The sequence below is a fragment of the Scyliorhinus torazame genome, chromosome 7 (assembly GCF_047496885.1).
Source record: "Scyliorhinus torazame isolate Kashiwa2021f chromosome 7, sScyTor2.1, whole genome shotgun sequence".
Classification (NCBI taxonomy): Eukaryota; Metazoa; Chordata; class Chondrichthyes; order Carcharhiniformes; family Scyliorhinidae; genus Scyliorhinus; species Scyliorhinus torazame.
In genome coordinates, this window is record NC_092713.1 from 254,218,240 (window position 1) to 254,234,992 (window position 16,753).

Consider the following 16,753-nt stretch of genomic DNA (forward strand, 5'->3'; position numbering starts at 1 on the left):
ACCTCCCGGAGACCCTACTTACCTGCCTTGCACTGCCCCACCCTTCAGACCCTTCTACACCCTAGTTTCATGGGCATGACCCCCCTCGTCCCCTGATCCTTGGCAGTACCACTTTGGCACTTGGGCACCCTTGCACTGCCACCCTGGCACCTTGGCAGTGTGGATCAGCACTCTGTTGCAGCCTCCTGTAGGTCGTAAGTAGATTTACAACCTACTTCCACGAGCGTCATTCGGTCATGCCCATTTGGGGCGGAGCTCTGACTCCGACGTCTCACGAGACTCTGTGAACCTCGCAAGTTGCGGAGCAGATCGGGAGACTCACTGCAGCCTCTCCTGGAATTGTGCTCTCGCTTGAGCACAACACGGCCGGAGAATTACATCCATTACTTCTGATTGGCCAGCAGTTCACAATGGGCAGGACTTCTTTTCCACCACCCCCCCAGCCAACAACCACACCAGCCAACATAGCTTACATACACAGTTCCCCAGACCCTCTCCTCCACTCACTAATTCCGCCTCCACCATTCCCCCCCTACCTCCCACCTTCCCTAACCTGCCCCCCTTTTTGTATCTGCTGACAGCTTAATTTTCTCCAAAGAAGTCGATAAATGACTGTCACCTCTGGGCGAACCCTAACGTTGATCCGCTCAGGGCGAACTTGATCTTCACAACCTTGGACACCTGGCCACGTCGCTAACCCAAACCCCCGATTTCGGGGGCTCTGAGTCCCTCCACGCCAATAAGATCCGTCTCCGGGCTACCAGGGAGGCAAAGGCCAAAATGTCAGCCTCTCTCGCCCCCTGGACCCCCGGGTCTTCCATGGCATCTGTGAGGCCTTCAAGCTATCTTTAAATATTGTGGAGACCCATAACAGGAATTTACCTCTCTCCCTGCATTTTCACAGAAGCATCCCAAATCCATCTTTGCATTTGACTGCAGCCCCAACCCTCCCATTTCTGAACCGTTCTTTGCTCTGGGGACCCTTACCTCTCTCGGTCCTCTGTGCATATTTTTTCTCCTCTCCAATGTTTCATTCCAACGGCCGTTCCTCTGCCAATTTAGTTCAAACCCTCCTACAGCTGGAGGCTGCAAAAATATAAAAGGTGAAAAAGTACAAAAGTATAAAAGAATAAAATGTGAGTTCCACACAGGTTGGAAGGGAAGAGAAAACAATGTTTGCTGGAAATTTGAAATAAGGACATTTTTAGTTCTGATGAATGGTTCTACGTAAAACCCTTTTCTGTTAGATTTCAAGGAATAAGCTATGCATTTCCAGAATTTTCTGACTAATGTCAAGGGAAAAGAAAATTCTGTTTGTTTAATATCACATTTTAAAACAGTTAGGAATGTACTACACATATATGTAGGAGGTCCTGTGGTGCAGTACGTAACGTCCCTACCTCTGAACCAGAAGTACCAGTTTCAAGTCTCACCCCAGGACTTGATGGCCAAAGAAAGTAAGTTCATAATGCTGCCAACAGTTGAGTATCAACCTGCAAAATCCTTCCAACATGCCAATGGCTGGCGGTAAGAGCAGGAGAGACCCCTGGTCAGTCATACTTGATGTGGTGCAGTGCTCCTCAAGTTATAAGCCCCTGGCAACAGATTGGCGACTTGTTCCAGGAATTTTCTAGCTATGGAAATGAACGAAAGCCTGCCTTAGTGCATCACTAGGTGGGGGAAGAGAATTGGACATGTATGTACCTTATCAAATTAAGTCTTAATGCATTTGGACTTCATTCAGACAAAAGGATGATTGTAATTTTGAAAGAGTCTCCACTTTCCTTTCAAGATTTTTAAGAATTCTATTAGCCAGATCCTACAAAGTATGAACAGATATGAGGTCAGTATCCAAAGTAAATGCTCCAAATTCGCAAAGCAATATTCCTGATCCTTGGTCAAATCCATTTGGAATTTGTTCTGGATATTTTTTTCCAAATAAAATGTGATAATCATCTTTCACACTAGACTGTTGACTTTGGGGTTTCACTGTCATTCAAACAAATATTCATTTCAAGTTTCAATTTTATCTTCAAGATAAGAAATTTTACTGCATCTAATAAGAATAATTGCTTTTTGAATCTATGCAGTGTGAAGACTAAGCAGATTATTTACTGCTGGGAGTTGTAATTAATGCTTGCTGCTGCAGATTCTTTAAAGCTTCTTAACAACCATGTCTAGTTTTCAAATTATAGGATATTCACTGAATAATTGATGAAATACTGTTATTTTCAACTTGGTTTGAAAAGCAAAATGTGACATTGGTCTATTTTAGTTCATCTACCAAAAGTGTACAAACGACTTGATGTGGCATCTCTTTGCTTTTCTGTTCATTTACAGTTATTTAGAAATTGGTTTATTCAATTCTCTCTGTATTTCCCTTTGCCTAAAAAATATCAATCTTTAATTTACAGCTCTGTGGTATCCAATTCAACGATGTGTTGATATTCTCATTAACTTTTTGAACATGCAGCTACTTTAATACTAACTGGCTGTAATCTTCTTTTGTTCTTTGATATTTGCTTGTATGTCAATAGGCTATTTGGTACCTTGGGTCATTATTTGTACCTTGAGTTTACTTCCTGAGGCTTGAATCACAGCCTCCAACTTCAAAGCTTTCCGACTGGTACCAGGTTCGATGTTGTAGTTGGAACCTGCAGGGCAAATCTGTGCCAGTCAAATAAAACCACTCCGCTAAATTTCACACACTAATAGAAAATGTGAAGGATTTCAGTTTCATTTTATGAGTTTTATAGCACCTATTTTAAAATTGGCCAATTAAGTGGTAAGAATGATGGAGATTGTACCATTCATAATATTGGGATATTAATAAGGAATGTGTTTGAAAAGTGACACAATCATGGCGGTAGTACTGGAAATAAAAACACACCCACAGTTAGCATGGAAAGTGCAATGCTAATGTAATATCGGATGCTGAAATACACAATTTATTTTCTCACAAGTTGACCAATTTAAGTACAGATATTTGCAATTGAAATATGGGATGCAATTTAACCAAAACTTTTCGATGTGCGGATTTGAGCACGTTTAATGGGGCGCCATTTCGAAAGATAGCCCTCATCTTTCAACTCCCCCAGCAATCCCACTTTGCCCTCTGGACCCCCCCCCCATTTCACGAAGTTACTGTGAAAATCCCCTAGTCTCCACACTCCGGCGCCTTTCCGGGTACACAGAGGGAGAATTCAGAATGTCCAATTCACTGAACAACACGTGAACAGGAAACCGGAGCACCAGGAGGAAACCCATGCAGACACGGGGAGAACGTATAGCCACTGCACAGTCAGTGAACCAAGCCGGGAATCGAATCCGGGTCACTGGCGGTGTAGAGGAACAGTGCTAACCACTGTGCTACCGTGCCGCCCAGACAGCAACAGCAACTCGCCAGCACCTGCTTGGTCATTGGCATAAAAACAGTTCTCCTGTCTTTCTGAGGCACGATCAATTTGGCTGGAGACGAAGTTGAATTCAAACTGAGGCTTTAGTAGTATCTGATGTGTGGCCTCCTACAGCAGCTGACGAAATGGCTGCTAGCTGAAGGCCACGCATATTTATAACCCGGCTCCTGGGCGGAGCTAGCATGCAGGGGCCCAGGTGAACCTGTAGTGCAGGTTCTACCGTACAACCCTTAATATAAGAACACAGTGGTTTACCACATTCACCCCCTGTTAAAATTGAGTCTGGCGGGGTGGTGGATAACTATATACAATTCGCAATCTTTAATATTTACAGAACGGTAAAAAAATGTCTCTGGTCATCCGGTGGGCCGGTCAGAGGTTCAGCCGTTCCGGCGCCTTGATCGTCCTCTGGGATCGACGAAGTGGAGCCGGCGATGTTGGTGCAGTCGTGGTCGAAGTTGACTCGGGGTGCGTGCCAAAATCCTCTTCATCAACGGGGGTGGGCAGGGGGAGGACGGACAGTCCCGGAGGGGGTGATGGGGGCGGCGGGGGAGGGGTGGGTTGCGCCGGGGGTGGTGCAGGGGTGGAACCTGCTGGTGCCAGGTCTCTGAGGGAGACGGTATCCTGGCGGCCGTCGGGGAACGCCATGTAGGCGTACTGTGGGTTTGCGTGGAGCAGGTGCACCCTTTCCACCAACGGATCCGCCTTGTGGAGCCACACATGTTTACGGAGAAGCACGGTTCCTGGAGCTGTGAGACAAGTGGGGAGTGATACCCTGGATGTCGACTTCCCGGGGAAGGCAAAAAGACGTTCATGCGGTGTACTGTTACAGTGCAAAGTAATGAGCGAATGGAATGTAGTGCATCCGGGAGGACCTCTTGCCAGCGGGAGGCCGGGAGATTTCTGGACCGTAGGGCCAGCTGGACAGCCCTCCATCCATACCATTCTCCCTTCTACCTGTCCGTTTCCCCGGGAGTTGTAGCTCGTTGTTCTGCTGGAGGCGATACCCCTGCTGAGCAGGAACTGACGTAGCTCATCACTCATGAATAAGGATCCCCTGTCACTGTGGATGTAGGCAGGGAAGCCGAACAGAGTGAAGATAGAATTAAGGGCTTTAATGACTGTGGCAGACGTCATGTTGGGGCATGGGATGGCAGAGGGAAAACGGGAGTATTCATCGATCGCACTGAGGAAATACGTGTGTCGGAGGGGAGGGGGCCGTTGAAATCCACGCTGAGGCGTTCAAAGGAGCGGGAGGCCTTCACCAGATGTGCGCGGTCCAGCCGGTAGAAGTGCGGTTTGCACTCCGCACAGACCTGGCAGTCCTTGGTGATCGTCCTTACTTCCTCGACGGAGTAGGGCAAATTTTGTGCCTGAATGAAGTGGTACAACCAAGTGACCCCTGGGTGACAAAGGCTGTCGTGCAGGGCCCGGAGTCGGTCTACCTGTGCGCTGGCACATGTACCTCGGGATAGGGCATCTGGGGGCTCGTTGAGTTTGCCAGGGCGATACTTAATCTCGTAGTTATAGGTGGAGAGCTCGATTCTCCACCGGAAGATTTTGTCATTTTTGATCTTGCCCCACTGTTGTTGTTGAACATGAAGGCTACCGACCGTTGTCAGTGAGGAGAGTGAATCTCCTGCCGGCCAGATAATGCCTCCAATGTCGCACAGCCTCAGCGATAGCCTGGGCCTCCTTTTCGACGGATGAGTGCCGAATTTCGGAGGCATGGAGGGTGCGGGAAAAGAATGCCACGGGCCTGCCTGCCTGGTTGAGGGTGGCGGCAAGGGCGACGTCCGATGCGTCGCTTTCTACTTGGAACAGAAGTGTTTCGTCTACAGCGTGCATTCCAGCTTTGGCAATATCAGCTCTGATCCGGGCGAAAGCCGTTGGGCCTCGGCCGTCAGGGGGAAATGAGTGGACTGGATGAGTGGGCGGGCCTTGTCCGCATAGTTTGGGACCCACTGAGCGTAATACGAGAAGAACCCCAGGCAGCGTTTGAGGGCCTTGAGGCAGTGGGGGAGGGGAAGCTCCATGAGGGGGCGCATGCAGTCGGAATCGGGCCCCAGAACTCCATTCTGGACCACGTAGCCGAGGATGGCTAAGCGGTTTGTACGGAACACACACTTCTCCTTGTTATACGTGAGGTTGAGCAGAGTGGCGGTGTGGAGAAATTTAGCGAGGTTGGCGTCGTGGTCCTGCTGATCATGGCCGCAGATGGTCACATTGTATAGGTACCTGGCCCGCAAGCTGTACCGGTCGACCATTCAGTCCATCTCCCTTTGGAAGACCGAAACCCCATTGGTGACGCCGAAGGGGACCCTAAGGAAGTGATATAGCTGGCCGTCTGCCTCGAAGGCGGTGTATGGCCGGTCCAATTTACGGATGGGGAGCTGGTGGTAAGCGGATTTCAGGACCACCGTTGAGAAGACCCGGTACTGTGCAATCTGGTTAACCATGACAGATATGCGTGGAAGGTGGTACGCGTCGAGCTGCGTGTACCTGTTGATGGTCTGGCTGTAGTCCACGACCATTCGGTTTTTCTCCCCAGACTTAACCACTACCACTTGAGCTCTCCAGGGGCTGTTGCTGGCCTCGATGACTCCCTCCCGAAGCAACCGCTGGACCTCGGACCTGATGAAGGCCTTATCCTGGGTGCTGTACCGTCTGCTCCTGGTGGCGACGGGTTTGTAATCTGGAGTTAGATTGGCAAAGAGGGAAGGAGGATCGACCTTTAGGGTCGCAAGTCCGCACACAGTGAGGGGTGGTAAGGGTCCGCTGAATTTAAGGGTCAGGCTCTGGAGGTTGCACTGAAAATCCAGGCCAAGGATAAGTGCAGCGCAGATGGTAGGGAGGACATAGAGGTGAAAACCGTGGAACTCTACGCCTTGGACTGTGATCATGACCGTGCAGTACCCCTGGATCGCTACGCAATGGGATCCGGAGGCCAGGGGGATACTTTGATTGGTAGGGTGTACCGTAAGGGAGCAGTGCCTTACCGTATTTGGATGTATAAAGCTCTCGGTGCTCCCGGAGTCCGGTAGGCAGGAGATCACGTGGCCGTTGACTTTCACGCTGGTGAATGTGTTGGTCAGAGTGTGTGGTTGGGACTGGTCGATTGCCATGGATGCGAGTCGTGGTTGATCGTCGGGTAGTGAGGCGGCCGCTGAGTCAGGGTCCTAAATCGCCGTTGGTTTCCATGTGCTGCGGGGTGGACAAGATGGCGGCGCCCGGAGGTCCTGGGGGTCACAAAATGGCGGCACCCATGGAACGCACGTTGTGGGATGGAGCAAGATGGCGGCGCCCAACAAACGCACGTGTTGTGCGGGGTAGAAGATGGCGGCGCCCATTGTTCACACATGGCCTGGGGAGGAGGGGAGGATATCGGCGCCCATTGTCCGTTACCGGGGTGGGGGGGTGGGGGCGACCGCTGCCGCTGAGCGGGCCTGGTACACCACTGCGTAGTGGCCCTTTTTCCCGCAAGCCTTACAAAGGGCAGTGCGGGCCGGGCAGCGTTGGCGGGGGTGTCTTTGGTGGCCGCAAAAATAGCATCGGGGGCCCCCAGAGATCACTGGCTGATGCGTAGCGCAGGCGTATTGGGTGGGTAGCGCCCCCACGGGGGCGGCTGCCTGTGGGGCCCATGAAGCGTAGGAGGAGTGGGCCGCGCGGTTGGGGGCGTAGGACTGTACATTGCGCAGGGCGACCATCATGGAAAGCGCTAGTGTTTTAGTCTCTGCGAGGTCGCGCGTGGCCCCTTCTAGGAGCCGCTGCCTGATACCATCGGACCCAATCCCAGTCACAAAAGCGTCCCTCATAAGGAGATCTGAGTGCTCCTTAGCTGTAACGTCCTGGCAGTCACAGTCCCGAACTAATGGGATCAGGGGCCTCCAGAAGTCCTCGATTGACTCACCAGGTAGTTGAGTATGCATTGCGAGCGCGTGTCTGGCGAAGAGCGTGTTCGTCTTCTGCTCATAATTTTCTTTGAGTCGAGTCATAGCATCAGCGTAATTGGGCGAATCCTGGATCAGCGGGAAGATTTTAGAGCTGAGTCAGGAGTACAAGATTTGAATCTTCTGAGCCTCTGGAACAGGGGTCGGCGCCGTGTTGATATACGCTTCAAAACAAGCTAGCCAGTGCTGAAAGTCCTTTCTGGCGTCGCTTGCGTGTGGATCCAGCTGCAGTCAATCTGGTTTAATCCAGAGGTCCATCTTCTGAATCAGATACTAATAAATTGAGGCACGATCAATTTGGCTGGAGACGAAGTTGAATTCAAACTGAGGCTTTAGTCGTATCAGATGTGTGGCCTCCCACAGCAGCTGACGAAATGGCTGCGAGCTGAAGGCCACGCATATTTATAACCCGGCTCATGGGCGGAGCTAGCATGCAGGGGCCCAGGTGAACCTGTAGTGCAGGTTCTACCGTACAACCTTTAATATAGGAACACAGTGGTTTACCACACTTTCCCACAGCAATAATTATTTTATGTTTGAGTTGCAAATAGCAGTGGCCATTTTGTTCTGTGAGGTATTGTGAAAAGTTGCTAAAAGTGTGACCTCACTTAATGGATTACTGCTTAAGTTTCTCTCCCCATGGCAACCAGGTTGTATGGGCATGCCTCCATGCTGAGGTGTTCATCAGGGATTCTCTGTTTTACTGCGAGTTAAAGGTAGATTTCAAAACATAACCACCTTGTGAAGTTCAGTGATCAGAACAATGAGTCATGTATTGTGCTTTTTTTTTGAATATTCGATTGCCTGCTTAAAACGCCTCGAAATCCCCACTATGCATAAATTTGAATGGTATTTTGCGAGATGTTTCTCGGGGCGCGGGTGGGGTTACGGGAGGCACAGTGTGTAATTGCATTAACCGGATTCCCTCCAGGATCCCACCTGCCCTGACCGGTTGCAATTTTACACTGGGGCAGGCAAGACCAATGGATGGAGAGCCTACGCCTGCCCTAATTAAGACCTTTAGACCTTCCCCAGCCTCCCAATCTAACCCATGACTTCCCAATCACCCCCTTGTGACCACCAGGCCTTTTTTATCCCCCTCCTGACCCCCCCCCTCCTGACACGTACTGTTCTTCTGTCTAGCTTCAATGTCCCTTCCAGCCACTGCAGAACTGTTCCTGGAATGATTGGGAGAGCTGCTGGCCAATCTGATTGACTGACAGCTCCTGAGGGCGGGATTTCCTCTAGGTGATGGACAGAGGTCCCGCCTTCTGCCAATCAATGTTCGTTATAGCGTGAAACGGCATTGGGCCTGCTGGAGTTGGCGGAGATGTGTATCCTCGGATGGTGCGGGCTGAGCCCCTGCCATCCTGAAAATTCAGGCCTTTGTCTTTCAACCCGTTTGAAAAATGCATTCTTTTATCAATTATAAGTTGCGGTAATAATTATGACACAAAAAGATTTACAGTTTCTCTTCTATGTGCAGTAGTTGATTTAAAAATTGGTATTGGTAAAGGATTGGAAAAGGGTCAACACTACTAATCTCTGAAACTACATGGGCGGAATTCTCCGTCGGCGGTACCCTCCGCTTCACCGGCAGCGCACTCAAGCCTGCGGATTTCCCAACAGCGTAGGTGTGGCTACAATAGGGAACCCAATTGGCCGGCTGCCGGGACAGAGGACCCTGCTGCGGCGGGAGGGGGAGGGGACCTTGCCAGAAAGCAGGTCTGGTGGGACGGCGAATCCCACCCCGTAGGTTTCATTAAAATGAAATGAAAATCGCTTATTGTCACAAGTAGGCTTCAAATGAAGTTACTGGGAAAAGTCCCTGTCGTGTTGGGTGTTCTGATGCACAAATGATCCAACATGGCTGTGAATGGTACAACTTTGTTTTATTGTCTAATCAACGGTAACAACTAACTACTGGCTTGGGTACGTGCTTCACCAGCTAACCTGTGGACCCAGCCCTATCACTATCTTAGTGAGGCACTCAGCACATGGTCTATGTCTGAGTGGCGCGCTGTGAGCTCTGTGCTCTGAGCTATCTCCTGGTAGAATGAGCAGGAACTGTGGTGTTCCCTGGTTTATAGTGCGTGTGCTCTCACTGGTGATTGGCTGCGATGTTATGTGTGTGCTGGTTGATCCAACTGCCTGTCCATCAGTGTGTGTGTGATTGCACCATGATATGCTGATCTGGATATCATGACAGCTCCTAGTCACCACATTCCGGCGCCTGTTCGGGGAGGGTGGTACAGGAATTGAACCGTGCTGCTGGCCTGCCTTGGTCTGCTTTAAAAGCCAGCTGTTTAGCCCTGTGCTAAACCCTTATTTCTGACTACCACTAGTTGTTTGTAGCCTTTGCATTTTTGCAGAGTTGAAGTGTGGTCACTGCACTTCTTGGGAAGGGGAATGAGCATAATTTATGCAAAGTGTCCCTAAATCTGTCAGGGAAAAGCTCCATGAGAGAAGGAACACAAATCCCAAGTTCTCGTGAGAGGACAAGACTTTTAGTAAAACAGCTTTCAAAAATGGTTCAATCAGTTCTATGGACTTCAATTTGTTTTGCTGCTTCATAGACAAAAAATAATTTTGCATATTTGGAGTGAAGATGTAAGCATTTGGAACTGGATTAACTTGCCTTGGTGTTGAAATCAGCCTTGCCAATTTGTGTGCAATGCCTTTTTTTCTGTTTACCTGAAAAGCACAATTTGCAATTATTCCTTGCTGTCGTAATGCAACTTGGTGGAACTTGCTCTGCTAGCTGGAGAAATAGTTCTGTGTGTCATTTTGGGGTAGCTTTGATATATGACTGAGTAATTAATTTAGTTTAGTTTTGGTGAGTCGCATTGTTACTTCCACCTGTCCAACCTGAACAAATCAGCACTATTACATTTAGCATGTTAAGCCAATCAGAACGCTGCATGTGCAATACTTCTTCCAGCATAACGTTCACACCCATTCACTAGATTGGAATTTTAATGGGGTGGGAGGGTCGCTGGCAAGGCTAGCTTCTTTTGCCCATCCCTAATTGTCCTGAGAAGATGTTTGGCACAAGATAGTCAGTAGTCCATCTACTAAAGGAATAAAAAATATTATTTTGTAAAACAGTCATCAATATGTTGCATTATTACTGAAGACTTTAGGTCAATGACAAATCTAAAATCATCACATGTACTAATTCCTTCATACTTAGGCCGCAGTTCTCTGGTCCTGTCAGCAGTACACTCCCGCCCGGGGTTACTCAGCGGCTTGGCGTGGCTCGAATGGGAAATCCCATTGGCAGAGGCAGGAACAGAGAATCAAGTGGATCTTCAGGTGACTAAAATTTACAAAGCTGGATCCGCGCACTCTGCCACAGATAGCGTTTGATGAGGCGAGTGGGCGGCATGCTCGGAATTTGGGACTGTTTGCGCTGTTTGCGCTAGGCTTCCACCTCAGAGGCTTCTTCTCCAGTTTGGGCGATCTTCCCCAGTTAAGTTTGACTCTTTCCAGCTCTTCTCTCCTCCACTCTCACATTCACCTGAAGAAGGAGCTGCGCTCCGAAAGCTAGTGATTCAAAACAAATCGTTTGGACTTTAACCTGGTGTTGTCAGACTTCTTACTGTGCTCCTCCACTCTGATCAATGAGAATTTTCCCCAAAATTTAGTTTGTCAACAGTGGAAAGCTCTTTTGAATATTTCTAGTCTACATGATGTGTCGCTTTCACACAGCCAGCCTTTGCTGGCAGGATAGTAATTGTTCAAATTGCTAGCTTTCTCCACAGTTATATTTACCTCATCAGTTGATGCGAGTGGGTGTAAGCTTTTCCTTTCAGCCGCAGTAAGCACTTTCCGCAAATTAAGTGGTAGGTTAGCTTATCAAGTGATCCACAAACATGTTGCAGATGCTTTAACTATCATTATCCAAATATCCTCTTAAAGATTTGTTTCTGCACTAAACCATTTCCAAGCAATCATGTCATATCTAATGGATCATGGTTTCTATCAAGACAGAACCGACCTAAAAATTCTTTCTCCTGCTCTGAAACATAGCTTAGCAATCTCAGCATTTTTATAGTATAAGTATATCAAGCCATAAATACAGTGGATACAAGTGCAGGTCAGTTGCTAGGAATCCTACAACGAGTAACTCACCTCCTGACTCTCCAAATTCTGTCTACCATCTATCTGCAAGGCACAAGTCAGGGGTGTAGTAGAATTATCTCCACTTGCCTGGATGAGTACAGCTCAAACAACACTCAAGAAGCTCAACATCACCCAGGGCAAAACAGCCTGCTTGTGTGGCACCCCTTCTACAACCATTCACTCCCTCCACCATTGACACAGTAGCAGCAGTGTGTACCATGTACAAGATTCACTGCAGGAACTCACCAAGGTTCCTTAGACAGCACCTTCCAAACTCACAACCGCTACCAATTAGAAGAGCAAGGGCAACATACATGCTACCACCTGGAATTCCCCTCCAAATCACTCACTATCCTGACTCGGAAATATATTCCAGTATCATATTCTAGTATTATTTTTAAAAATGGGCAGCATGGTAGCACAGTGGTTAGCACTGTTGCCTCACAGCGCCTGGGTCCCAGGTTTGAATCCCGGCTTAGGTCACTGTCTGTGCAGAGTCTGCACGTTCTCCCCGTGGCTGCGTAGATTTCCTCCGGGTGCTCCGGTTTCCTCCCACAAGTTCTGAAATATGTGTTAGGTAATTTGGACATTCTGAATTCTCCCTCCGTGTACCTGAACAGGTGCTGGAATGTGGCGACTAGGAGCTTTTCACAGTAACTTTATTGCAGTGTTAATGTAAGCCTACTTGTGACAATAAAGATTATTATTATTATAGTCCCACCAAAGGCACGCGGGTTTCCCGGTGATGAGGGGTGCAGTCAACGGGAAATCCCGCTGACAACGGCGGGACCAGAAAATCCCCCTGGCGGACCGGCTCCGCAGCCGTAAAACACGGGTGTTGGTCAGTAAATCCCGCCCATTGTGGCTCTTATCACAGTCATTAATCCAAACTGACTTGTATGCATAATTCATGAAGGTAATTGCTATCAAAAAGAACATATTACACCAGTTCCATTATCATATTACATTGGTTCCAAGTGAGAAATGACTATGTAAACCTGTATACTGTATCCACAGTATTTAATGAGATGAGGTTTATTGAGCTTTATAAGAACGTGTTAACAATGTAGAATTGGTACAATGTAATTATATCTGGGATAATTGTGGCAGATGGTATGCAAGAAAAAAGATGTGTTTAATATAATACGTTGCTTCACTGTCTCCATCTTGGATCCATTCCAAAATCAGACTTCTGTTTGTACCTCAGCAGGTGCAGTGGAATGCTGTTGATACTCAATTTTCTATTATATGTAAATGATGTTTTGCTCTGATTAGTAAGTTTTGCAGTTGTTCTCTCGACAGCATTATTAATATCTGGTGTAATACAATAGGTTCATGATAATTATACATGTCATTTTTTTTATTGTTATGTGAGGGAGATATTAGGAACTTGGGTCCAGAAAGGAGATCCAAGATATAGCAGGCAATTTAGGAATGAAACAGACTTAATAGGGGGGGGGACCTGCTAGCACGGACTTAGAGGAACACACCCTGCCTGGCGGAGTTACATTGTCCCATTCAGACTTAAACTCATTAGTGGGAATTCACAGACTGCCCCAGATCCATTATCCTTTGGGACACTCCAGTCTAACCAGCCATTATCCCATTACAGAGTCTGATGGCCTCTTTGTCCGTCAATGGGAGATCTGTTGCATATCAATAGCATGGCTCTGTTCTTTTGTATAAACCAGGAGTGGGCCATCAAACAGTCAAGATGACGATGATAGGTTCAAGTCTGGAAACCCCAGAGAACCTTTGTGTGAGGGCTGGGCAGAGCTTATAGAAAGAGAGCGAGAGAGAAAGAATGCTGAATACGTGCAGAAGAAGGCTTTGGAAATCGATTGAGAGAGGTCATGAACGTTTGCACCAAGGTAGCTTTGGAAAAGAGTTCTGAATGAATGCCCCTAACAGAAGACAAATTGTTTCATAAATGCAAGTATTGCCTTTGTCTTCCTGTGTAAGTGGAACAAGAGTTGCATGTTCTGTTAAAGTGCTGTTTAATGGAACTAGTGTGCTAAGGTTAAGAAACTGCATGTCATCTGTTATTCTTAGGGGTGAGGTTTAATGCTTTAAATATTGGGTTTTTTTTGTTTTAATAAAGTTGTTTTATAAATCAACCAAGCCCTATTTCTTATATTATCACTCCTGGAATGAATCGATCTTTCCTCAACACCTTAAGAAACATTTCTTAAAATTATGGCTCTGGTCCAGTCTCTTGACCACTGTTGAGAGCTGACCAGTCGCCCGTAACAAATTTTATATGCTGTGGCATCACAGTTTTTACCCAAAAGACGTTGCACCCTCAAATAACAGCAAATATTTTGAATGAACTGTGGAGACTATTATTAAATAATATTTATGAAGTTAAATGTTAAATAACTTAAATCTATTCATTTTTAAAAATTAAATTTAGAGTACCCAATTAATTTTTTCCAATTAAGGGGCAATTTAGCATGGCCAATCCACTTACCCTGCACATCTTTGGGTTGTGGGAGAATGTGCAAACTCCACACGGACAATGCTCCAGAACCGGGGTCGAACCTGGGACCTCGGCGCCATGAGGCAGCAGTGCTAACCACTGTGCCTCTGTGCTGCCCAACTTAAATCTATTCATAGAAATCGATAGCAAAGAGATTGCTTTCTTCTTAATTTCATTTTTTGCCATTGAAGGAAAGAGGGTCTGACAAGAGTCCGTGGCTGGACAATAAAGTTGCTACTTTGCACACTGTTACTTACTGCATTCCGCCTCACACCTTGATTATCTGTTTGCAAGTTACCTGTGTAGGCCGAGTGGTCACATGATGACAAGGTTACAAAAAGAGTCACGTGTCAGGAGCGCAGGAGTTCTCCCCAGAGCCTGTGGGAGTACAAACATGGAGTAGTTGCTCAGTTAGCGAATAAAGTATTATTTGTTACAAGTCCTTGTTGTCCGTATTTTCACGGTACAGGGCAAGCCCTTCCAGAACAGCAGTGACCATCACTCTCGGAACAGAACAACATGTTTTGCGTAAGGTAAATGCTGCAATAAATGAGGCAAATGGAATCATTTTGTAAAATGCTACAAATCAAAAACAGAGCAGCCTTTTTTTGCCACCAGTCACATTACCACCGGTTGGTTTACCAAGGCTAGGAGCATCAGCATGGTGAACAAACTGGATCTCAGCCAAAGCAGCAAAACCACCGAGCCTCCAAAAAAGATTCTATTGCGAGAGTGTCGGCACTATTACAAAAAAGAGTGAGTCTTAACTGCCCTGAACATGATTTGCAGCAACGCAATACTGATGGTAAAGATTGACACTGGAATAAAGTGTAACATATTGCCGAGCGGAATGTTACGGGACTAGACACAATGCAGCACTGGACCCCACTGCCCAGGTGGACCTCGTGGATTATGGCAGACAACTCATGTGTACTGAAGGTGGAGCTACTCTCCTTTACACACAGGGTAGTTTCAAATTGGCTAGAACATAAGACCACTGTTAGGACAGCATTACACTGGGGCTCATTTAACTTGGTTCAGAGGTGCATGCTTTACAACACCAGGCCCCAGAAATGATAGCATGCAAAAATCTCTTCAACTGTGACATCATTGATAAGTTACCAGTAATATACCACATGAGACTAGATGACTCGGTACCATTAACAGCTTTTTCTCTGAGAAATGTGCGAATAGCCATGAAGCGGAGCACGGTAGTGCAGGGTAGCACAATTGCTTCACAGCTTCTGGGTCCCAGGTTCGATTCCCGGCTTGGGTCACTGTCTGTGCGGAGTCTGCACGTTCTCCCCGTGTGTGCGTGGGTTTCCTCCGGGTGCTCTGGTTTCCTCCCACAAGTCCAAAGATGTGCAGGTTAGGTGGATTGGCCACGCTAAATTGCCCCTTAGTGTCCAGAAAGGGTGGGTGAGGTTACTGGGGATTGGGTGGAGACTGGGCTTAAGTAGGGTGCTCTTTCCAGGGCCTGGTGCAGACCCGATGGGCAGAATGGCCTCCTTCTGCACTGTAAATTCTATGATAACCCTATGATAAGCAAAAATTAGTCAATGATCTATACCAGATGACAACACTGGGTGTCATACTCCCACAGACGAGGTCACAGAATGGGTTTCAACAATGGTGGCACAGTCAGGATTTGCATTGACCCAGTTCACTTAAACAAGGCACCGCTCAGACCACATCACCCTATGAAGACAGTGGAACAGTTGATGGCAGACATGCCCAAGGCCAAGGTTTTCAGAATTCTGGATGAGAAATGCGGGTTCTGGCACATCCATTTATATGAAGAATCTTCAAAACCTACAACATTCATGTCTCCCGTAGGCAGATATCGTTTTCTTTGTATGCCCTACTGGATATCCACTGACAATACATGGAACAACTCATTGCAGGCCAACCCTGTGAAATCATTGTTGATGACATTTGGTTTGGGGTCATACTGTGCAAGAACATGATGCACATCTTTGTCTCGTCCTCGACAGAATCAGGACCATACAGCTGAAGCTTAACCCTGCAAAATGCAGATTCAGGGTCAACCAGTTTCTTTCCATGGATCATTTACTCACAGCCGATGATATAAAGCCCGATCCAAACAAGACGTGGCCTTACAACAGATGGCTGTTCCTGTGGAAAAGCACACCTTACAGTGCTTCCTTGGTATGACAAATTATCTTTCTAAATTCATTCCACGTTACAGTGAGGTCACTGGACCTCTTTGTTAATCTCTCCACATTGAGTGGTGCTGGCAGGATCACCACGCAGACTCTTCAACAGACTCAAACAAACACTCGCAGCCCCACCGGTGCTACTTTGACGTTTGAGCACCCACACTTCTAGCAGCAGACACCTCCCAGCATGCACTTGGTGCAGTCTGCATCCAGAATGACAGAACATTAGCCTTTGCTTCAAGGGCCCCCATTGACACTGAGACTCGTTACGCACAGATTGAAAAGGGACTCTTTGCTTTAGTCTTCGCCTGTCAGAAATATGGTCATCCTGCAACTGTTGAAACAGATCACCAGCCTCTCATAACTATCTTAAAATGCCTCTTCACACTGTTGCTAAAGATGCAACGGTACAATCTCAGCATGTTTTACAAACATGGCAAGGAACTATACCTGACTGATGCCCTCTCATTGGCCTTCGGACACACTACAGACCAGGCAGATCATGAGGAAGACATAGACATCATGACAATAGAGGTGCTGTCTTCTCGCATAATCCAGAAACACAAAGATACCCAACGAACGAACATCACATGCAAAGACTGG